Source organism: Aythya ferina (genome assembly GCF_964211825.1).
Source record: "Aythya ferina genome assembly, chromosome: 4".
In the NCBI taxonomy this organism is placed as follows: Eukaryota; Metazoa; Chordata; class Aves; order Anseriformes; family Anatidae; genus Aythya; species Aythya ferina.
The window spans coordinates 14,269,450-14,295,561 of NC_140300.1; the positions used below are offsets into that span (position 1 = coordinate 14,269,450).

Sequence of the window (26,112 nt, forward strand, 5' to 3'; positions counted from 1 at the left end):
ACTTGTGGTGAGAACTGAGGACTGGGCTCAGCAGCTGTGCTTGAATCCAGGCAACTTGGTCTTATCCAGCCTTATTTGTACCTATACACGGGCGAAAAATAATTCCTGTGGCAATGGGATCAAGTAGAGGAATGGGTTTTTGCTGCCTAAAATTTCATGTTTGAACACAGGAGAGTTGTCTTTAGGAATAATATTTGTATGGTATGTTACACTAATTTTCTCATTTTGCTATAGTGAATATAGTGCACAAAGCTCAAGAGCTTATGCCCTGGGGAGGATAACATTATATTCAAGTGCAGATCCATAGATCTGCCCTTCTGGGATCACTAAAATACTGTGGAAGTCAAAGTTACCTTGGCGTGTCTGCATTCAATTATTCCTTGTCTGAATGTAGGACTAAAATCTTGGCAGCAACAGTTGTGAAGTTCAAAATATCATTGACTGGTGTGAATTAATGTGTGAGGTTATATATGTTATGTTATGATATATAATATAGATATGTGACATATAATATATAATATATGTTCATGTACATTAAATGTGTTTTTTGTTATTGGCTTTGATTTTCTTGAAAATCTTTCCAAAAATTTGCAAGTTAATTACCAGCATCAGTTTTCACATGATAAACTTATGCTTTTCTTTATGCTAAGGTTTTTCATAGGTATTGATTAGCACTCCATGTAGCAAACTTTCTTATTTTAAGTACCAATACTTATTCTCATCTGCATAAAACTGTTTTCACATGCTTGCCAGTCTGAATAGATTCAGTGTTACATGATATCTTTAAACATTTAGGGAAGTTTTCTTGATGGTTGAGACACCTAAAAAATATCAGGGAAATGCAATTATCATGCTCTACACATAACTGTTATATATATTTAGTTTAATACAGCTAGTGAAGACCATGTCACTGATGAAAGAAAAACTTTTGTTTTAGGGCTAGTTCCCAATTTACATGAAATCAATAAAAGAGTGTAATTCAAAATACAAATCCACCCAAGAAGAAATGTATAGAAAAATAGCTGACTACGGCCACTTTTTAGCAGTAAATTTCCAAGTAATTCCCAAGTGGGAATGTAATGTTATAAATTATTATATTATTTTTCTCCATTCCAATCCAAACACAGAATCAATTTATAACAGGGAAGACAATACAGATAAACTTGGGTAAAAATCACAAGCCAGATCCATTTACATTTTTGATGGAAAAAGATTTTTTTTTTTTTTTTGTGCTTTATTTTGTTGTTTGTTTGTTCTACAGTGCATAAATCCAAGCAACTGCTCCTCAAGAAAATTAGGCCCTCAGATTTCAGTAGATCTGCTTGAAGTAAGGTGGAAACAAATATTGGAGTTAAGATTTTTCAGTTTCAGAAAGGTTAATGACTAGAAAAATAGTAAAATTAAATATAATTTCTCCAGCTGATTACAACCTTTGTTACATTCTAATTCACTTCATTTCATGATGTAGTTTAAACTCCTGTTACTAGCATGTTTTATATCTTGCCTGCAAAGCTCTTCTACACGTTTTCAGATATAATCTTATTCTTCTCTGAAGAGAAAGCAGATATCCTAGATATAACCCCTTATAACTTTATTCATATTTTCCGCAAGGTCAGCATTTGCTTTAGGATCATGTATGTCATGAGTATGTGTTTTGATGATTTCAAAGGCTGATATTTTTACTTATTTCCTTTTGTTCTTGTCTTTCAGTCTTCTGTTCAGATCATTATCTGTCAGAAGGTACCTATTCACTCTGATTTAAATTAATGAGAATTTGCAGAGTTTTTAGCTCTCCATTGATTTTGGCATGCAAGTGTACTTGCTTCAGTTTTTGCTTTCAATTTGCTTTAGTGTCCCCAGCATTCATGCAGCTTCATCTATCTTTTGCTAGAAATCCCTAACAGAAAAATTGCCATTTGTATTCAGAAGTTTATCTGATTGTTTTATTGTTTGTCTTAGCATAACAAAACAAAGAAACTACTTCTATTAAGAAAGTAAAATAATATAAATTATTCTGAAGATAATAAATGACTATTATTTTATCTATTATATTATTATATATCTTCTTATTATATACCTTTTCAGTCTCACAGTTCCAGTAATTTCCCTACAGGAGATCACCAATAAAAATCTTTAGCAAAAAATCTACATGGAATTTGGGAAAAAAAAAAAAAAAAAAAAAAAAAAGATGATCTCATTCAGAAAAACATGGTCACCAAAACTTAAAGTAGAAAAAAAAAAAAATCAAACCACTAAAGCCTTGCTTTTCTACTATGATATGTGAGTTATGTAAGTGATTACATAATGTGCAAAGTTTTCTTGAAGGGAAAATGTGTTACTTCAAATTTTGCTATTATTATATAAAAAAAAAAATCATAATAATAAAATACCAGGACCACATCATCTCTTTCCCCACAGCAAGCTACTTTCTTAAGAACTAAGATTTACTCATTGTTCAGACTCCATTTCAGTAACTGGAACTACCTCATTTCACTTTATATAAGTATAGGACTCCCTTCCTTAGGGTATCATTGAGTATATGGAATGTTGCCAGATTCTGGTCCATTTTTATTCAAGGTCTAAATAAAGATTTTTTTTTTATTTTATTTTTTTCCTTCCCCCACTGTTTTCATTCTAGCTGGAAAACTCCTTCCAGTGATAGTGATTGCCCCCCAAAAATGCTCATTCTATCCCCTTTATATTATTTTAAGACCTAAATCCATTTACATGCCTTGTTTGAAGGAAAAAGAAGAGAAAGAGCCTCTTTTCTACATGTTATTTCTTTCTTATTTCTTTCTGCCTTGTGACTTCTGCTTTCAGCAAAAATAAAGTAGCAATGTGTTAGTGAAACTAATCCCAAGTACTTGGGGATATAGATTGGGCTGAAGTTTTAATTGATCAAAAGGTCCCTCTTTCTCTTCCAACTCCTTCCTCTACCCTGTACAAAGAGGTTTTCTGACTTTGATCAACCCTCCAGTCTCCCACGCCACTCATACATGTCATGATGTCTACTATTCAAAGGAAGAACTAAGTGGCTGCAGTTTCCAATTCAATTATAGAGACAGCTTTCTTTCTTTCTTAAAATAATAATAATATTTCAAATACACATTTTTGTGTTCTTACTTTAGTAGTTCTCAAAGTGCAAGCATTTGCAGCTCCTCCTGGGAACATTCCTCCAAGGCAAAACTGTGACACTTTTGCTCCTACCCTGCGTGAAGGACCTCAAGGCAGATTGACATTTTGTTCCTCATCTTTCAGTTTTGCTGTAGAGGTAGAGGGAAGTTTTGTCATTGTTTTGTTTCTTTTCTTTTATTTATTTTTTCAAAGAAAAAAAAAAAAAGGAAGAGGCTTATTTGTAACTGAGCAGGAGAGCTTATTTCCTACCTCAGTTCTTAATTGAATCTTCAGCTTTGTAGAAACTTGTGGTTTCCAGCCTAAGAGACTTTAAGGCTTTTTTATAAGTCAGAGGAATTAAGAGTGGAACGAATGCTTAAAATTGGTTTTCTTTACTTTTATGTGAAATGTTCAGATGCAATTTTATTTTGATCCCCATTCAGTTTTGAGCCTCACTACATTTATAAAGTACTTTGCCCAGCTTTTTAATCTCATGCTTAAAGTCTCTGCAGCATTTTTAACATAACCTAGGATGCCTTAAAGGCCCTTGAATGTGAAATAATGTAGTTAAAATATATATTTTAAAATGTATTATTAGTAAATCATACCAGGTTCTTAACTGTATTTTTTACATTGGAGGAGCAATAAAAACACACCATGGCTGGAGTGAATGTAGAAATATTGATTTTCTTTTTACACTGACAAATACACACATAAATGCCCTTTTTTAATGACTGTTCTCTCTGTCATTGTCCTCTGTGAAAATCCTGTATCAATTGGATCAAGTAATTCTACTGAACTTGGAAAGTCCAAAAATCTATTTATTTATTTATAGGAAAAATGATAATAAAGGAATGTCAGCTCACAACAGAAAAATGTCTATTCTACAAAGGCTAGGGGCTTTTCAACCCTCAGTTGGGAGTGAGTTTTTTCTTTGGAGATATTTAACAACTTCCTTTTCATTTTCCTGACTTTCTGTTAGCTTCCCCATGTCTGTTTTCTTCCTTAAATTTCTGGGAAGGGTTCATCTACTTATTTCCACACCCCAGAAGCTTTATTGGTCTTCAACATACTGACATGGGAGAATGCAGAATGAGGTTAGTGGCCATCTCCAGAGAGCTGGGCATCTACTAGCCTTGCAGAGAGACAATCTCATTACAGTCTTTGATCCCTATGGAGTTGGTTTAGATTATTAAAGGCTACTCATGAAAACTTTTTGCTGCCTTGTTCCCATGCTTATGTGCCTGAAATTGCATCTACTCAAAGTCACACTGTTTTGAGTCTTGAAATATATTCCCAACTTTTCTTTGAATGTGGTGAGCTGTTCATTAAGAACAAATGTGAAGCTTCAGTGAATATAATGCACTCAAAAAATGCAACACTGATTTGTAAATGTCCTTAAGTGGCTTTTTCTTATGTTGAAGAGTTTTTAAGAGAAATTACAGGGCTAAAATCACAGCTTGCAGAAGAAAGGTAATATGAATATTATTTTCTTCAAGCTCTTGACCTGAAGAACTTGATAGGACAGATATCAGAATGTACTCATCCAGAATAGCCATCACCTAGGGGGTAGCACTTGAAAAAAAGACTGTAGCACAGAATAATAAGATCCTGACATCTCTTCCTCTCCTCTTCCTCTCTCCCTCCTCCCTCTCCCTGCCCCTGCCCTACCCCCACCCTACCCGCTACTTTTTTTTTTTTTTTTTTTTGTCTTTTTCTTCTTTTTTCTTTAGTCATATCTGGCATGGGTATGGCCCTTTAAGAAAGAAATTATTAAATTATTATAGCCATGATCTGATGATCTGAAGCTTATCTTTAACACTCCATCTTTTCCTATCCTTTGTCATTGTCTGAATTCAGTGTAGCAGTTCTCTCTATTTACAGATACCATCTCTAGAATGTTGCTGTTAGTTGTCTTCATTTCTTATGTTGCTCTAACAGGTCTGGAGACATTGCCAGTTTCCTTTTCCTTTTTTTTTCCCCCGAGATAAGCATCTAAATGCAGGAACTCCAAAATATAATTAATCCTGACAATTTGTCACTATTACTATGAAGTAAGGTTAGATATCTGGTTTTGACTAGACACCTATCTTTTAGATACCTAAGCCATTTTTTATACCTGTTTATTTGGATAGTAAAGCACTTCACCAGCAGCTGATTTATATGTCCTGAAGTCCCTTAGCTGTCTTCAGTGAAGAGACCTTTGTTTAAAACTACAGAGTCAAATCCTCAGTGAAAAGCAATTGAGTAACATCAAATGTTAAATTAATTAATTTGAATGAAAAATCAGATTCTTCTCTTCCATACTCTTAATATACATTACAATCAAATCAGATTTTTTCTGCATTGAATAAGTGGCAGAGAAAATAAATTCAGGCAGGAAATAAGATTAGAACAAAAGTTAGGAAAAAAAAAAAAAAGGATGTAAACACCCTTCTAATTCAGTAATTCTTTACAAGTGGAGTAATTGCACACACCCATGCAAAGTATACAGAAATAAAATCTTTTCACCTCAGGAAGTGAGGTGAAATCATTTTACATCATTTTGCACTCTCATATGGGAGTGAAATGAAAAGAGCAATGGCAATCCCTTCAGAAGCTCTGACTGCATGTCAGATTGGCTTCTGGAAGGCAAGTAAGCAGGGTACATCACAGTCAGGCAGATTTGTCTTTCTTGCTAATTAGTTTAATAAGGGTAAAACAGATTAAGAGAAGAGTATAATCTTATTTATCTAATCAAAAGAGATACTAAATTTTATATGCTTTCAGAGGACAGCCACATTTCAAGCTCAAGGTGCAGGTGAAAGCCCAGCAATAGGCTGGGGGCCCCTCCTTGCTTGCTCAGGGTACAGGGGTCTTCCCAGGGGACGCATTTTACGTGTGGATGTGACGCACAGTCCTCCTGGCCCTGAGAGAGTAGGTCTGGTCTGAGCTGTTAGAAGCTGAGCAGGAACTTCTAAGAGAATCAGAGAGGTTCACAAATGAGGCCTGCGGGGACATCACCACTTCCACCCAGAGCCTCACGTTGCTGAGGATGCTAGTCTCAGGGCCAGAGGGATCTCAGGTGGGATCCAGCACCCAGCTGGTGCCGTGATGTCTTCCAGTGTCATAGGTACCGTGCACCAGTGCAGGGAAGGTCTTCAGGGCTGGGAGAAGACTTGCTTCCAAGGCACGTGGGTAGCTCAGTTTGCAGAAGGTGCAAAGGCAGCAGACCACACAAGGTCTTAGTTTGTTTTGATTATGGTTTTAAGGTGCAAGGGAGGAGACACCGGTCTTGGCTCATGTTGGTACTGCTAACACAGGGAAATAAGGGAGAAATACTCTGCATGGGAAATGCAAGCTGCTAGGCAAGAGACTGGACTCCATGACCTCTCTGGTCTGAAACACTGCCAGTTTCACTGCAAGGCCCACAAGACAGGCAGAGTCCAGAGCCCCATCTTATGATTGACTCAAAGGTCTAGAAAAGAGGAATTTGGCTGTATTAGGAACTGGTGAATGATTTGGGAATGTTGTACCCTAGAATGTTGTACCTTAACAAAAATGGAGCCTGGTTGATGGCACTGAAAATAATGCAGAAGGTTATCTAAACTAGAAACAAAAGGAAATCTGATAGGCATTGAGAAGCACTTGTTTCAGTCTGATGCAATCCATACAGAGGATGTGGCTAATGTTCAATGCAACTCCAAAAAGGCCAGGAGGGAAATAAATAAGAATTGTAATATACGGAGAAGGCAGATTATCACAGAATCACAGAATTTCTAGGTTGGAAGAGACCTCAAGATCATCAAGTCCAACCTCTGACCTAACACTAACAAGTCCTCCACTAAACCATATCCGTAAGCTCTACATCTAAATGTCTTTTAAAGACCTCCAGGGATGGTGACTCCACCACTTCCCTGGGCAGCCCGTTCCAATGTCTAACAACCCTTTCGGTAAAGAAGTTCTTCCTAACATCCAACCTAAAACTCCCCTGGCGCAACTTAAGCCCATTCCCCCTCGTCCTGTCACCGGGCATGTGGGAGAACAGACCAACCCCCACCTTGCTATAGTACCAATTGAGTAGTATGTGCAATTTTATGCAGTGCTAAACATTATACATGCTTCTACATCAATAGCAGAAGCCTAAAAATAGGACAAAAAAAAATGCAATAATTAGCATCTGTGGCAAATCTAATAGAAATCTTTGAGACTGATTATGCAGAGGTAAGGAGCAGGTTACTATGTTGCTTGGACATCAGTTTTGTAGGAAGTACAAATCGGATGTTTGAGGTGTGGGAGAGGCACAGAGCAGGAAGGATAATGCAAAAATCAAATACTAATCAATACAAATCATAATATTGTTGGAAAAGAAGAGCACTGAGGAATCTATGTGGGTTAAATCTATCACTTTACTATTAAGAAGTTAGCAATAAAAATGTATTGCAAGGCTACCTCCCATCTGATGACGACAAAATATGTGAAACTGAAACAGCTGCAAAGTTAGGACAAGTCAAAATATAGTAGATTTTAACTACCTAGCTATAGTGTAGTGCATCTCATCGTTATGAGATGTAGAAACAAAACTTTATAATGCAACGAACATCTCCTTCCTCCATCAGTTTGTCTCAGAACACATAAAAAACAAACAAACAAGAAACAGACATTATCCTAAACTCAGTCTTACTCAGTGTTGAGTGGTACACAGGACCTCACTCAAGTTTTACTGTTGGTGAGCCACTCTGTAACAATGATCTCAATACAATTGAAATTAATGTTATCATGAGGGAAAAAGACAAATAAATCCAAAAGCCAGATATTCAGTTTCAAGAAAGAGCAATGAAAAAGAAAAATATAAATAGTTAAAATAAATAAATAAATAAATCAATCAATCAACCAACCAGTCAAATAGTTATATAAAGAATAGTTCAACAAACAAGAGCCTGGAGTATGTATTACAAGCCCAGTTAAACTGTGTACTGCAATTCCAGGAGAAAATGAAGCCATCAAATGAAATTTCTTCAAAGCTCAAGGGGAAAACTATCACAGAAAATGAAGGCAAATGGAAAATGATACTATCGTAGGCAAAAGCACAGCAGTTTAAAAATGGTAGGTCTACACAAAGAATGAGAAAGCAAAGCCTGTAATACATGACAACTAGGAAAAATAAAATAAAATAAAATAAAATAAAATAAAATAAAATAAAATAAAATAAAATAAAATAAAATAAAATAAAATAAAATAAAAGAGGGATAAGAGAATTTGAAGGGTACCTTATAAAGACGTAGCCTACTGCACCAGACAAATGTTTGTTTAGCAATCCCAGCCTCCAAGAAAGGTCTGGATGGTGCCCCTGTAACATCCTGGAAACTACAATCTGGTGAATCTTCTCTCCATCCCTGAAAAAAACAGAGTTTACGATAAATTTAGCATCACTGAATATATGAATATAGAGGGTTTGTTATGAAGGTTCTTGTAAGGGTAAAGCATGTCTAGCTGTTCTGGTGGGGTTCTTGTCATTCTAGTTTACTGAGTGTGTTGGTGAACATAACTCAATCCCCTTTGTCCAAACTAATCCAAATCCTAATACATTTTGATTTTTTTTATTTTTTTTTTAAAGCTACAGACAGTTTTCAACTAAAGGTCCTTGAGAAAAGTAAGCTGCTTTAGTGTTCAATAAAAGGTTCTTTTAGGGGTCACTATCAGTACTGGGGCCAGTTTTATTCAAGATCTTCATCAGTAAGCTGGAAAAGGGAGTGAATTGTGAAATCTCCAATTTCACAGTTGGTAGTATGTTATATTGGGTAGTCAAATGTCACACTGGTGGTAAGGATCATCAAAATGACCTCAGTGAGTAAGCATGAAAATAAAATGGTAGATAAGCTTCAGAGGAGGTAACTGTAAAGCAGGAAAAATAATCCAAATCATGTTTACATGATATTGCCTTAGAAGGAGACACTAAGGGGGTTGGAACTTTTCAGCTTAGAAGGAAGAAAAGAGTAGGAACAAAGTCTGCAAACCGTAGAAGGTGATGAATGAGGTATATGAAGAACTTTTATTCACCAAACACCACAGTACAAAAATGAGTGAGCAGTTACTGAAATCACTGGAAGGGAAGTTTAAAATAGGTAATAGAAAGCACCCTTTTACTCAGTGGGTAGAGTATTTCTGGAATTTCTTGCAACAGGAGGTTCTGGAGACAATATCAGCAGGACCATAAATTAACTAAGGAAAGTCATGGAAATCAGGTCTAGAGACAAACTATAAAAGCAAAGGCAAGGACATGCTCTTTAACATCACTAACACAGAGATTTTGGATGCTGGAAGACTGCAGCTGATCACAACTGCTCTCCTAAAATAGCACCTATGATTGCCTCTGTTAGAGAAGAATATAGGTCTGGGTGGGCTAATGGTCTGACCCTGTATGGGATTTCTTCTGTCCTTACATTTTGTAAGTTTACCCTAGTGTGAAGTGAATATTTATTTCAAAAAAAAATTCTTTTAAGATTTGTTCCCCTTCATTCCAATTACCACTTAAAAGGTTCACTGTTAGAACCTAAGCCAAGAATAGAGATTATTGCTACATAAACAAAATTAAAGAGAACTGGAATTTATCTGAAAAGCAGTAGAATGGAATGGGAAGGAAGGAAGAAAGCAACACCTCCCTTCCTACCTATTTTGGGAACAGCAGTCATGCTTTGCTGCTATTTGATCACGCTGTAAATATCTGTGCTATTTTACACAATATTCTCAATAGACTTAGTAAATGGCCTACACAGCTAGAGTACCTTTACTCATTAACTATCCTCACCTCCTGCCAACAGGTCTCCTTCTAACCTCTACTTTTTATTGTGGGGAATCACATTATGAGAGCCACTTCTTTGTGGCTGATCAGTGTAGATAGGTTTTAGCAGTTCATTGTTCAGTCGCTTCTACAGCAGGAATAATAGCAAAGCAAAGATCTAGAAATGCAAGAAGGCCCACCACCAGCCACCTCAAGTATATCTTGAGCAAGGATCAAAAATATTTCAAACCTAATCAGTCAGTTTTAAAAGTCAAGAGATTTTTATTGAAATCAAATATGCTGTTGCTTATAATGTGCCATTGGGGTTTTTGAATTCAGTCAGGTTGAGTCTTTAAGCTTCTTTTCTACAATCCTCTAGCATTACACACTTCCTTTTTAAGGCAAATGAAGCTTTTCACTGTTCCAGGAAGTAGACCTATAAGGATCGTGACAAATACCTTACAACAGGGCAACAAAGGGAGCTGCCATATGCCACCTTAAAAGAGTAAGAATTGTATCATAAACACCTGCTCTCAGACATCCAGAGGGGAACTCCAAGTTTTAAAATATGGTTAGCTCTGCTAATAACCCATCCATAGGTGTGCAGTATAGCAGGAGGAACAGAGGATGTATAGCCTGCGTATTTAGTTAGCCTCTCTCAGAGAATAAATATGCTAATAATTTTCTCCTTGCTTTAATGTAAACCTGCGCAGACTTATTTGCAGCCTGCACATATTTACATATGCAAACCTTTAAGCTGTGAGCTGAATTTTTGGTTACTTTACATGCACACATATGCACAGATCCCGTGTGTTAATATTGCCTTTGTGGACAGTTTCCTTAAATCTCATGAATCATCTGGATGCATGCCATAAGAGAAAATAGCATGAAATAAGTTTTGAAGTAGGGCAGACTGGTATGACCTTCAGCTGTATGGGTACAATTACCACTTTTCACAAATATATTAACAAATGAAATGATGCAATTTTGCTTTCATCTCACTGGTTTCATAGGGATGATGATGAAGTAACTCATGATTTATAACTAGTAAGTCAATTGTGACTTTTACTTTTTTGTCTATCTGTAGGAAAAAAAAAAAAAAAAAAAAAACACAAGATGTTTTAAACAAACACACTTATTTCTTAAACCAACATCCTTTCCCAAACGTGTTTATACATGCATAAAATCTCCCACATGGTATGGCCCTAGACAATTATTTACTACCTTTTGTGCCTTTAATTGCACACAATCTGCAGATTAAAGAGAAGAATATTTTCCAGAAGGGTACCTTGTTATTCCATGGTGACTGTCATTTGTGTGAAATGTAAAGTTCCCAGAATAAATAAAAAACTAACTCCAATATCAACAGTGCTTGCTCTTAACAATGGGTTCAGAGGGACAAAACAATAAATAGTATTTACACAAATTGTTTTCAGGAACAAGTGGAAGAATTTGAACTACATAATTTTTCATTCAGATGATAAAAATAAAAAGATGTAAGGTGTTATTTTCTTTTGTCTTCTGTTTGGGCATTAATGGGTTGTTCCAATGTGAAACAGTTAAAGATGGGAAAAGAATTATATATTTTTTTGTCTGCACACCCTGTAAAACAGAAGTTGCAGTAATACATGGCTTTAATATAAAAATATTCATTGAATGTTCATTGCAAACATTGGTACTTGTTAAGTACTTGTATAGACTGGGCTTACAGGTGTGCAATCTCAAAAAAAGGTAGTGTTACTTATTAGATTTGCTCCAGTATTGCCCCTCATGCTTTGACTCTTCTTTCAGTTTTGATTATTAAGAATAGCCAATAAACTCTTTTATCTTGTATGACATTACCTCAGACTTATCATTTTCTCATTCACATTTTCAGGTGAGTTCTGTCTGTCAGAAATGTTGTATTGTCTTAAGAGAAGAGATGCACAAAGTAAGAAGAAAGAGAAATAAGAATATTTAAGCATATCTAAGTTATCCTCTAATTAGAATTAGAATAATTCACAGAAAAGAAAAAAAAAAAATCTTGATACTTTTCAATTGCTATTATAGAAGATGACTTCCATTCTGGGCTATCTTCCTGGAAATCTCCCAGCAGAAATGTTTTAAAGGTGAGTGCAGAAGAAAGTGGATTTAAAGAAATCATGCATGCCTTTATGATGCAATAAACCTTGTGTGTGCAAGCTATCATTAACTAAGTGTAGTCAAGGGAGGAGACAAAAGAGACAGTACTATTGCCATAGGTTGTGGTTTAACCTGGCAGGCTACTCAGAACCATGCTCACGCCCCCCTCTCAGTGAGCTGAGGGAGAGAATTGAGAAAGGTAAAAGTGCAAGAACTTATGTGTTGAGAAAAGGACAGTTTAATAAGAAATATATATATATATATATATATATATATTTCTTATTAAATTGTCCTTTTTATATATATATATATATAAATATCACAACAAAATTGCTCATCACCAGGTGACTAATGCCCAGCCAGGTCCAGAGCAATATCAGCTCCCTTGACTTGGCCAACTTCCCCTAGTTTTATTGATGAGCATGACACGGTATGAAATATCTCTCTGGTCAGTCTGGGACAGCTGTCCTGGTTTTGTCCCCTCCCAGCTCCTGGTGCACCCTCAGCCTCCTTGTAGGCAAGGCAGCATGAGAAGCTGAAAAGTCCTTGGCTCTGTGTAAGCACCACTCTGCAATAGCTAAAACACCAGTGTGTTATCAGCATTTTTTTCCTCCCAAATATGAAACAGCACCATACCAGCTACTAGGAAGAAAATTAACTTTGTTGCAACCAAAACACAGACACGAAAGAAGGGCAGAGTTCAGATAAGAGAGATAACATAATATAAGAACGAGCAGCAGGTTCAAAGAGAGAAAATCCCAAGTCACATGCTTTGACTATCCTTCTAAAAGTGTTGGGGGTTGATGTTTAACCCCAGGCACAAGACAAAAAGACATTGCAAAACTTAGCATGAGAAGAGATGACTAGAGTAATAGAGCACATAGAAAAAGAAAAAATAAATAAAAAAGAAAGTTGTCAAAATTGACACATGAAAATAAACATATATATTTATTATGTTTGTTGGCTTTTACCCAGAAATGGAAAGTAATTCAAATTTTCAAGTGTTTATAGGTATTAATTCACAAGTCACTGAAAATGCATCTATTTTCTGATTGTGCTGAAGATGCAAGCAGAAGCCAGTAATACCATATTACAGGAACATCATCAGTACTGTGACTGTATTGAATATAACCAGTTACCACTGGTGTGAGAAAAGAAATTGGATGGATCTGAATAGTATTGATGGATTATGAAATTAACTTTCTAGCCAAGGATTATAAATTTTTCTTAAATATTACTACATTGGTCACCCTCTTGTTTTGATAATTTAGGGAAGGCTGGGTATACATACAAATTTGTAAGTAAAGTCACACATTTCCAAAGTACCAAATAGGCACATATTTTATTTCATGTGTATTTTTTTATCTCTTGTTCAGAAATAATCACCTGTGGTAATCTCAGAACTTTATTTTTAAAACTTTTGTTGGAGAAATAAACTCTCAGTTAAATAAGAAGTAAACAGAGCTAGGATCAGGCATTTGTAATTTCATTCATGTTAGGACCATATTGGTCTTTGTGATCCCTTAGAAGGTGTTCTACATATGGAATTAGATCCTCTTAGATCAGCGTATTCAGGACAGACTTCAGAAAGTTTGTGGATTTATGTGGATGAACATGAGGAAAGGAAGAGCAAGCCCAGTTGACTCCATGAGTTGCTCAATTCATGTTAAACAAAAATTTCCAGTCCATGGGGAAACAGCAGTATCTTAACACTTGTTTACATAGCAGAGTAACATAATCATAGTACTTTTTATTGAAAACTTCCAAAAAATCTAACAATTAGGGTCCCGGTATAAGCAGCTGCAAGTTGAAAATTTTAGAATCTGCCCCTTGTTTTGATACCCTAAAGAGAGCTAAGAAGTTAGGAAAAATCTGGCCTACGCTGTCATTCTGAATACTAAAAATATGGTTTTATATGTGCAATTCACGTCACTTCTGTATTTAACAGTACTCAGTGCAGCAATGCCACCATATGGTGTAGTCCTCTCAGATATATCAGTATTTAAATGACAACACCAACAGGAGCTTGGGGATATGCAGTGATCATGAGTCAGTATGTGGGTAATAGTGCCAGCTACATACATCCCCAGAGGGAGAGTGGGAAATGCCTGTGGGAATTCATTAGTTTCTAAACCCTTCCCTGTTGCTTTCAAGTCCCTGCCTAATTTCTGTCTGTAGGATTCACCTTCACTGCAGGTTCGTGTTTCCTATCTTTTAAACACCACAGGATGAGTTTTTTTTCCCCCTCACCTTCTAATAAAACAGGCCATATGCAAGTGAATGGGCAAGAAACATGTAAGACTGACTCTAGTTTGCACTGAGCTTTTTTTTCTGCCCAGACATCCTACATCCAAATGGACAGTACACACAAAGTGTGAAAGAACACTGTCGTACTCATCAGAGGACATACAATTTTTTTTCCAAATTCAATTTTTTAACGGAGCATACATGAAACACGCAGCAATTTTTCATCAAACTAAAAATATAAACCTTAAACCCAACCCTCACACAGAATATTTTCCTTCTTTATTTATGTATCTTCTCTTTTATAGAAAGGCTTGGGACCTGGAGTTAGACTTTTTCCATTCTCTTCCTTTAAAAGCTTATCTGTCATAACTTGCACATGTTCACAAGAGATGAGATACAAAGATTCCTTAAAATTTTGGCATTCGAAGAGCACATCTAAACTGCATTAACTCCACTGTCCGGGGCAGCTCCAGTATGAGTATCCACTATATGCTTATTTCGCTCTGCATTTTTAAGTAGGTAGTCCATTTTTTAAGGTTCTTGTAAAGTGTAATCATACACTTTTAGAGTATCTCTGAAGGGTACCTACCCTTAAAGTTTGTTTGTGATATGTTTGAGGATCCTTTGGACTGAAAGCTGATCTGTTAATGTACTATAACAGTTATTATGGACTTCTGCCAAAGTACATTAATGTCAATGGAAGACTCACAATAGCCTCAGTGAAATCCAGATCAACTCCTTTTTCTTATTACTTTACTCTTATTACTTTATGGATGGGCACAGATAAATAAGCTGTTCTTACAAATATTTCCTGAACAATACGTTCTCATGTTCTGTGTTTCTAAATGAAAATGGAATTCTTTCACACAAACTAAAAAGGAAATACTGCTTATATCACTGGGGATTCACTTTCACTTTCTAAACAGCACAGGAAGACCAAGGATTCTTAAATGCAGATGAGTAAAAGCATGTGAAAAAAAAACAAAACACCTCCACCAACAACCAGCCAAACAAAAACATTTTGATTGCATATTTACTTTATTTATCCATTCACTTTATTTTAAAGAGACAGATCCAAGTGAGAAAATTTTCTTTCTAATACCACTCTAACCATGTATCATGTGAAAACAACAACAACAACAACAACACAGTATTATTATTATTTATTTTTTTTTACAAACCTATGTGCAAAACCTAACAGCTTAGCAAATTCCAGGTATGTTTCTAGAGATTTGGGCAAAATAAACTTCTGAAAAGCTTTAATTCTTGCTAACGCCAATACCATTAACAGTGAATATTGTTCAAAAATCCCTTTTGTATATGTTCTGCAGCCATACAAGGTTTTTGATACAAAGCATTCATCAGCAGTTGGAACAAAAACATCACAGAGGTAAAACAGGTGCTTTCATGGGCTGGTAGTATTCTTCCATTTCCAGGATCTAGAATTATTGCTCTGTGATTTGCTTTCTGTAACAGTCAAATACAGCATCAGTTTATCCCATTAACACTGTAATAACATTTATGACTTTTTTTTTTTTTTTTCCTGATACTGACTAATTTAAATTGACCCAAAGGAAATTGATCAGTACCATCTGATCCCTATTGATTTTTTCAAAACACATCTAAAGCTACTTAAGCTACTAAAGTTACTTAATGGAAAGATGCCTGTTCACTTCAGCAAACTGTAGAACAATTATTAAGGTGCATGTTCTTGATTAAGCAAAAATGAAAAATGTAGTGTTATATACCAGAAACTTTCAGTCTCACAACGTAGACAATACAGTACACTAGTCTTTAATAATGGAGGAACACTATTATTGTTTGCTACTTTTTAATAATTCTGCTCTCTTGAAAAAGACTTACACTTCTGCCTGGGCTAACCACTGAGGTCTTGGCGTAGGAACAAGGCCAAAAACCCACCCAGAGTTATCCAAGATATATTTAAATGATCACAACACTATTTATTGTCACAAACAAAAACAAAAAAAAAAAACACACAACACACACACTCAAGCACACACACAAATAAAAACAGTCATTTTAATAAATGGTGCAGTAAATAGGGGTGGTCAGACCACATTTATGCCTTGAAGGGTATCTTTGCATTGAAAGTCTTTGGTAATGACTGAATCTTGGAAGTGTTGAAATTCTGGGTGGTCCCTGCCACGTATTGCCAGCTGGAATCCTGAGAAGTTGCACTTCTTCTGTCCTCTGGATTCTTGCCATGTTCATTCTCTTCTTTAGTCCTTCTATACAGAGAACCTTTTACTGAACTGGTATTGACTGGACACTCAGACACTCAGGTTAAAATCTCAGAAAGATTCTTGTTTTTTTACTTTGCATACTCAGAGACTATGTACTTATATTTTTTCAGGTAACCTTGAGCTGTAAACATATGCCTCCTAGAGGCCAATAATTTTTAAATGATCCAGATTTTTAGTATCAATCAAAATATCTGCTGCCACTCAAAATATCAATGATAAATGCAGCCTGTATGATCAAATACTTTTAAAAGGCTTTGAGGTTAATATTGTCATGGGAATTTGATCTATCAAAAGCATGACAAAGATGTCAAGGTGATAAAAAGTCTGTATTATATTTTATGAGTAAGTTATGCAATTTTCTGCCCAAATTTGTGCCTTCTGGTTGACAAAGTTGTGCACAAATGTAGTACTAATGATAATGGAATAATTTTCAAAGGTTCAAGCACGCTTAATATGTCCAAAGAAGCAAGATTGCATGTTAATGATCATGTGTAGAAAGAACTGCAGGAGGAATTCCAAAATGTACAACCAAGATATTAAACTCTGAGCCAGGGGTATTTTTAAGCTAAATTCCAGTTCTGCCTTGTTCAGAAGTGATAAACACAGGGGTATTTGATGTGTGCAAACACAGAGAGACACAAGGACACTGACTACTTTGGGAAGGTGGCCATGTGCCATTGTATTGGCCATGTGTCTCAATAATAAATTAGAATTTATTAGTAATACTATTACAGAATTAGAATTTATTAGGAATACCTATTACAAGGAATAATAAATAGAAGACTCTTAATAACAACAGAAGTGCAAGAGGCATGGCAGAAAGATTTTGCTAGGTTTCTGAAACTGTGTGATATTACTTATTTCTGTTCAGTTATCAATAATTTGATTAAGGTACATGTATGATGCCTTGAGACTATCCATTTTTGCAGTAAATAGCGGTTGAAAGAAAGGTCTGATACAGACCAGAGAATTGTGAAATAAAACTGGATGGATCTATACAGTCTGTGAATGAGAGCATTAAAATTCACTAGGCACTTTTTCTGGGAGCAACAGAAGGTTCAGATAAAGTTTATTTTCTGAATGTCTTAAACTCCTTAAGGTGGCTTAACTGCTAATGTTAAACGTGATGACTGAAGACAGTTAGGCTTAGCTGCTGTCACACAGCTACGTACAAAATGATTACTTAAATCTGTGCTTTAGTTTGGATGATTGAACCTAATAATTTGTATAGCAATACCCTGGATGCTGCATGATTATCACGGATAAGCAATTTTCAGAGAGATCTGAATGTTCAAATTTTTCACTGATACACCATTATTTTGTAGCACAATCACATCTTGAAACTAGCAGGGCCTCTAAGTAATTAGTAACTGTGGAGGAAAGAAAACTACCAATTTGTATTATTTCTGTATTTTCTTATATTTAAAGGGTTAATAATGTAAGTCAGAAGGTTAATTTGTTTTTGAAGGATTTTTAAAAAGTGTTGCTTAATTTTATTGCATATTAATATCTTAATATTAGTTATTTGGAAGATTTTGACACAAACTTTTATCATCTGAGAGTTTACCAATACCATACAATCAGTGTTTATTCAAACTTTAGTCAGTACTGCCTTAGAGGATTATAAAGCTGAATAAAACAATATATTTTGCCTTTCATTATTACAGCTATGAACCCAATGAGTTTGTTGCTATCCAAAAAAGAGGTAGACACCTCTTAGATAAAGCACAGTTTGGATAAAGCATCAAGTTTGCAGGTAGTCCTAAAGTATTGATTTAAAATTAAATTCAACCTCACAACTGAAGAAAGAAAACATAAAAATTATGGTTTCATGTCTGGAAAGTGATCAGCAGGCTTCAGTTGTTTGAGAATAGCTTTTAGACCTTCTTAAGGCAAATAAGCTTGATTAGCAAAGTAAACAAAGATACAGAGATGTGAATATGGACATGTAAACAGTTAAATGGGAAACAACTCTTTTCACAAGGATGCGCTCTGAAGTCAGGGAAGAGAAATGGGACTGCAACAAGTGGTCTCAAAGTACAGTGACGTGCTTGGTACTTCATGATACTGTGCATATGGACTTTGACCCATCAAAGCTCTTGACAATATGATGGTCCATAAACTCATACATTTGTGCAGTATTTTCAGTGAATTGAGAGATAAGTCTGAAGGTTCAATATAGGAAGCCAAAATTTTTTAATGTGACCATCAGGAGTCCAGGTGCTGATCATTTCTCCAGCTAGAGTAATAGTAAACTTTTGAAATGATGGAACTGTTTTTGCATTTTCTGAAGATATTCCTTATCAAAAGCTATCTATCCATTATACATTTAAACAGGTAGGTAATGGTAATATACTATATATGCTTATACAAATTGTGTGATGTTATGATAGCATTGAAGCTGAATTTAAGATTCACGGTTGTTAACACAAGGTCTTCTACTCTTAAGATAAAAGGCTTGTTTCTATTGCCATGCTGTTAACTGTCATAGAATAATAGAATGGTTTGGGTTGGAATGGACCTTAAAGACAACCTTGTTCTAATACTCCTGTCCACTGTCCACATCAATGACAAAGATGTTAATAGTGCTGGTCCCAATCCTGGCTCCTGAGGAACACCACTCATTACTGATTTCCACTTGGACATTGAGCTGTTGACCAGAACTCTTTGAGTGTGACCATCCAGCCATCCTCAACATTTAAATATGGTCTTTGTATCATTTTGGAAGAATAGTGTATGAAACTGAATGGTTCAAACTTATTCTTCTTTCCAAGATCCAAAAAACTCGAATCCCTGAATACATCATCACTTGCAAAAATGTTTGGACCAGATCCCAAGAACTTTCTTCGATGAATACTCCAAGGCGATCTTTGACTGTTTTGTGTCAGAAATTGTGTGGATTTTGTTCTATACAAAACTAGTTTAAGATTTTCTGAATTATTTTTAGGTGCAGTTTCCAATTAATTTTTCTATGGCAATATATACAGTTTTTGGCCATTGTTATGGCAAAACCAAACTGTTTCTTTCGCTAACTTAAGTGATAGAGTATTAACATGTTTTAACAGGATACAGAATCACAGAATCACAGAATTTCTAGGTTGGAAGAGACCTCAAGATCATCGAGTCCAACCTCTGACCTAACACTAACAATCCCCACTAAACCATATCCCTAAGCTCTACATCTAAATGTCTTTTAAAGACTTCCAGGGATGGTGACTCCACCACTTCCCTGGGCAGCCTGTTCCAGTGTCTAACAACCCTTTTGGTAAAAAAGTTCTTCCTAACATCTAACCTAAAACTCCCCTGGCTCAACTTAAGCCCATTCCCCCTTGTTCTGTCACCAGGCATGTGGGAGAACAGACCAACCCCCACCTCGCTACAGCCTCCTTTGAGGTACCTGTAGAGAGCAATAAGGTCGCCCCTGAGCCTCCTTTTCTCCAGGCTGAACAAGCCCATCTCCTTCAGCCGCTCCTCATAGGACTTGTTCTCCAGGCCCCTCACCAGCTTCGTCGCCCTTCTCTGGACCTGCTCAAGCACCTCAATGTCCTTCTTGTAGCGAGGGGCCCAAAACTGAACACAGTACTCGAGGTGCGGCCTCACCAGAACCGAGTACAGGGGGACGATCACCTCCCTAGCCCTGCTGGTCACACTGTTCCTGATACAAGCCAGGATGCCGTTGGCCTTCTTGGCCACCTGAGCACACTGCTGGCTCATTTTCAGCCGACTATCCACCATCACTCCCAGGTCCTTCTCTGCCTGGCAGCTCTCCAACCATTCCTCTCCCAGCCTATAGCTCTGCTTGGGGTTATTGCATCCCAGGTGGAGGACCCAGCACTTGGCCTTGTTGAACTTCATGCAGTTGACCTCAGCCCATCGGTGCAGCCTATCCAGATCCTCCTGCAGAGCCTTCCTACCCTCAAGCAGATCGACACACGCACCTAACTTGGTGTCATCTGCAAACTTACTGAGGGTGCACTCAATGCCCTCGTCCAGATCATCGATGAAGATATTAAAGAGGACCGGCCCCAGCACCGAGCCCTGGGGAACGCCACTAGTGACTGGCCTCCAACTGGACTTGACTCCATTTACCACGACTCTTTGGGCCCGACTATCCAGCCAGTTTCTAACCCAACAAAGTGTGCGCCAGTCCAAGCCAAGAGCAGCCAGTTTCTTGAGGAGAATGCTGTGGGAGACGGTGTCAAAAGCCTTGCTGAAGTCAAGGTAGACCACATCCACAGCCTTTCCCTCATCCACCCAGCGTGTCACTTTGTCATAGAAGGAGATCAGGTTCATCAAGCAGGACCTGCCTTTCATAAACCCATGCTGACTGGGCCTGATCGCCTGCTTGCCCTGCAAGTGCCGCATGATGACTCTCAAGAGGATCTGCTCCATGAGCTTCCCTGGCACTGAGGTCAAACTGACAGGCCTGTAGTTTCCCGGGTCTGCCCTCCAGCCCTTCTTGTAGATGGGCGTCACGTTTGCTAGCCGGCAGTCAACTGGGACCTCCCCCAATAGCCACGACTGTTGATACAGAGTTGAGGAAGCCATTATTAAAATAAACAAGATAGCAGTGACAGGTTCTGAAAAGTACCCTTATTATCATTTGGTAAGGGATCAGAAAACCTAATATTTTCATTGGAACACTGTTAGTATTTTGTACTTTATAGTTGTGATAAGGCTCTTAATCTACTGTATGTACTGAAAGCTGTTGCATAAAAAAAAAAAAAAAAAGCACAAAGACATCAGAAGTAACGATTTTAATTGTACCTTCCATTTTGCTTATTGAAATTATGTTCTGTTGTACTTTGGATTATTGACCACGACTAAATTATGCACATCTGAAATAACATTGTTCACTTTTTGTGTTATTATTTATTTATTTACTTCCCTACTTATTTATTTTCTGTGTGTTTCTGAGCTCCGGAGGTATTTAATGTAGGAATAGATTCAGGAGGTTAGTCTGTGAGTAGTCAAATTTTCTTCAGAAGAGAAACTATCTTATTTTCACAACTAGAAAAACAACTTCTTCATCCCCAAAAGTGTACAGAATAAACATAATGGAGTAAACCACTTTTGACATTCTCTACAGAGCTATAAATAGTGGCTTTGCGTATGCAAATTTTCCTTAATCTTATTTTTAAAACATTCTTTCTATTTTTAAAGGAAAAGAAGAAAAGTTAAAAGTTATAATATTTAACCTCCTAAAATTCAAGAAAACTTTTATGAATTTGTTTCTACTAAAGAAAAAATAACTTCTAAAAATTAATCTAAAGAGATTTGTAATTGTTTTCTGCATTTCATTATGAATTTATGCATTATGTCCACTGAAATAATGAAGGTTCAGAGAAGGTCTCAATCTGGAAACAAGCAGAAATAAAGAGAAGACCTTTTGGTGCAGAGATGAACTGTTTGCAGGAGACAAAACAAAAGGAAATTGTAAACTAGAAGAGAACTGTCCTTTCTGCTCTGAGGGTACAGGGGGTAATGGTGTGGATTCCCTGCTGCAGATCCTAGGTGCTGTGGCAATTCAGATAGAAATGTAAGTACATTGCTGTGGTGGCATCAGGGTGACGGGAGAGACTAGAGACTGAGTAACTGACTGTGGTACAAAAATAAATAAATTAATTAAAAATGCCAGTGAAAGGCATAGGGAATAGATCAAACAGCTACACACAAGGAAATTTTATTCTGCTTAGCACTAGAAGCCCTGGTTGCACCAGTCTATCTGAACCTGAAATGCCTTCCACTATCATTGCCTGGGACTCCAGCAAAAGGAAGGGAGTGGAGCTGCTAGGGTGTCAAAAGGAGATCACAGATCACAGTCTCCAAACCTCCTACACAGAATATTTCTGTTTCTGACAGGATGGATGATCTTTTTAGACACAATATACATTCACTTCCAAATACACTATTTCCTTAATATCAGATGTGTTGCCTTGTGATATTTCCTGTACAAGAAATACCAGTAGTAGCCATCTGTGTCTGGACTTTTTTCTCATGCCTTCCTGTGATTATTTCCCCTATGACTTCTTCTAGCATTTTTTTTTTCTTTATGGGTACATGTGTATTAATATATAAACTTAATACATAAACTATGAAGTTCCAGCAGGGAAAATTGTCTCCCTCTCTCTTTTTTTCCACTCAATGTCTTCAGTCCAATGTACTCTTAATTATATGTATGCTTATTTACATTTGTTGACAGCTGTTACCTGAATTCTTATATTCTGCCCAATTCATCACAATTATTCACTTCCTTTCTACTCTGTGACGATGTTATCATAGTATCCACATTGTCTAAGCATGCTGGGTGGTATAAGACCAACTGCCATTTTATAGATAATAAATGTATAGATTTGAATGAATATGAGCCAGCAGTGTGCTCAGGTGGCCAAGAAGGCCAACGGCATCCTGGCTTGTATCAGAAACAGTGTGACCAGCAGGGCTAGGGAGGTGATAGTCCCCGTGTACTCAGCTCTGGTGAGGCCGCACCTCGAGTACTGTGTTCAGTTTTGGGCCCCTCACTACAAGAAGGACATTGAGGTGCTTGAGTGGGTGCAGAGAAGGGCGACGAAGCTGGTGAGGGGCCTGGAGAACAAGTCCTATGAGGAGCGGCTGAGGGAGCTGGGCTTGTTCAGCCTGGAGAAGAGGAGGCTCAGGGGTGACCTTATTGCTCTCTACAGGTACCTCAAGGGAGGCTGTAGCGAGGTGGGGGTTGGTCTGTTCTCCCACGTGCCTGGTGACAGGACGAGGGGGAATGGGCTTAAGTTGAGCCAGGGGAGTTTTAGGTTAGATGTTAGGAAGAACTTCTTTACCGAAAGGGTTGTGAGGCACTGGAACAGGCTGCCCAGGGAAGTGGTGGAGTCACCATCCCTGGAAGTCTTCAAAAGACGTTTAGATGTAGAGCTTAGGGATATGGTTTAGTGGAGGGCTGTTAGCGTTAGGTTGGAGGTTGGACTCGATGACCTTGAGGTCTCTTCCAACCTAGAAAATTCTGTGAATTCTGTGAATTCTGTGATTATTTTTTATAAATATGACATACAAATAATGGAGCAAATTTTCTACGAAGGGCAATAATACAAATTTCTGTCTTGATCTTTGATTTTTTTAGATGATCCACGCTAGAAGAAAGTTCTTGAAGCCTGCTCTCACCACTGCCTATAATGTTGGTCTCTAATTGAAGGAAGTTTTGCCCAGTATTTCAGAATATTCTGAAAAAATATGTCCATAGTAATTGATTAAGTCTATAGGTAAGGCTGTTGCAAGGTTGGTATGAGAAGTGTTAGGCTTATGCTTTCACCAGAATCTGCCTCAGCCCATTCCTGTCCCACACAGTGGAAATGATTAACTGTTAGTTTGAATACCTGAGAGCTATCTACCATGTCTGCCAGTTAATTTACTCAGTAAATGCTTTTCATGCACAGCAACTCTCCCTTCTTCCTCTCCCCCCAACCAAAAAAAAAACAAACAACACACCATCACCACCACCAACAAAAACAATCAACCAAAAAACCTGAACAAAACCCAAACAGATTAAACAATGTCTTCTGTAGCCTGAAAAACAAACAAACAAAAAATATTGATTGTTATTGGTAAAATAAGATTATTCCTATCATTATAGTACCAAATTTAGAAAAGTCACTAGATACAGTTGTACTTATGAAGGGAAGATCAACAAATAAATAGACTAAATAGACAAAACCGTAGGTTCAAATCAGACTCTGGCATATTTTATTTCAAATCAGTTGACTTAAAATCAGTTAACTTAAACTGATTGCACAGAGTTACATGAGTCGTGAATTTATCCCAAGATCTTTCTGGTGTTTTTTTTTTTTTTGAATAACATGGTATTAGTCTTTTCGGTTTCACACTCCTGTTAGCTTGGGAAAAGGTGACAATAATGGTGGTGTGATTTGTGTGATTTGACCTAGATTCATCTAGAAGTCACAGAACAGAGAAAGTTGCAAGAAAAGGGTATTGTTCAGTGCTACAATTTTGGTGTTCTCCCTCTCTCTCCCCACCACCCCCAGTGTTAGAGTTCCATTTTAAACATTTGTAATATACAAAGATAGGTATTAGTTGATATATATAAGGTATAAAAGCTTTCTTCAAAGTTAATGTGCAAGAGGAGTAACGGGTTTCATACATCAAATGTGTTTCCATATATATAAAAATGTTGAGTTAGGGAAGGAGAGGCTTTTAAAACTGCTTTTTACTAAAAATATTTAAAATCTACAAACCAAAAAAAAAAAAAAAAAAAAAAAAAAAAAAAAAAAAAAAAAAAAAAAAAAAAATTACTTACACACACACTTGGAGGATAAATTCAGAAATATCTAGCAGAATCTTGTATCACAGAACTATTTTATTTTTACCATCTTCCTGTAATTGACTGCTATGTACTTACCCTTCAGTCTCAAGGAGTTACTGTCACTATTTCTTTCCAGAAAGGTTTGTTAATCGCCCTTTATATTTTGCACAATAGAAGTGCTGCAGCCCTGAAGTAGCCAGTTTACAGCTAATTTTTACTTTCTGCATCTCTTCAAGGTAGTTCATAAGTGTTAATAACATTTGATATTATTTTCTTTTGTCTTTTTAAGAAAGGAAAGTGGCACATTTTTATAGGCTCACCTTGACTCAGTAATACTTATGATTTTGAATTATGTTCTTCTTGTTTGCAGAGAGAAAATAGCTATCTCAATGAAACTATTGAATTTTAGAGCAAAGTTCTGGAGAGGTGAATTTGCTAGATTAAAATAAACCACCCTGAAAGGAAGCCCTTTTATAATATTTCAATCCTCTGCAGAACTTTCATTTTCCTCCTTTATGTTTAGGCAACATTTTCATCAGCATGAAAGGTTGATGGTAGTCATCTTACCTGCTTACTCGTCAGCTGCCACTATTGCATCTCTAAACAACTCAGGCATTTGGGTTGACGAAAGGGTTTTTCTCTCTATGGTGGGCTTTACAGTAGTTGTTGGGTGCCCAGCCATCGTTACTGCTACTCTTGATCTTGCAGTTTAATGTGACCACCTACTTTATCACTACCACCTACACAAGCTACCCGTAGAAAATGATCATGCCCTCTGTTGTGTCTCTACATTTTTTGATTGTCTTTTGTACTCTATAAAAGTAACAATCTCATCCAAACACTATTTAAGAAATCAAAGCAAGTGGAGATCTGGATGAGAAACAAGGCCTTCATATACATTCATGAAATATATCTGCACAGAAACTAAAGTATGGTTTATGAAATATTGTGAAAATATTATGAATATTATGTATTTATATTATTATAATATCATATCATATAATATCATATTATATTAAGATATTATGTGATATCAATGTCCTTCCTTCCTTCCTTCCTTCCTTCCTTCCTTCCTTCCTTCCTTCCTTCCTTCCTTCCTTCCTTCCTTCCTTCCTTCCTTCCTTCCTTCCTTCCTTCCTTCCTTCCTTCTTTCACACTTTGGTTCAAACTAAATACCAATACTAAAGTATTTTTAATACCACAGAGCTTGGAAGCATCTTACCTGTAGCAAAGTTGTTATAGGTAAAATCTTACCATGTAATAAAATTTTTTGATCAGTGTCCTGGGATACTTTGAGCAGA

General features: G+C 36.7%; 1 long non-coding RNA gene across 1 annotated transcript in view; it reads left to right on the plus strand.

The window, feature by feature from the left end:
- LOC311435983 overlaps window positions 1-26,112 on the plus strand; it is a 93,387-nt gene that overhangs the window by 63,738 nt on the left and 3,537 nt on the right. The window contains exon 3 of the long non-coding RNA XR_014692516.1: window positions 23,615-23,753. This is a non-coding gene — a long non-coding RNA (uncharacterized lncRNA). The remainder of the gene's footprint in view (window positions 1-23,614; window positions 23,754-26,112) is intronic.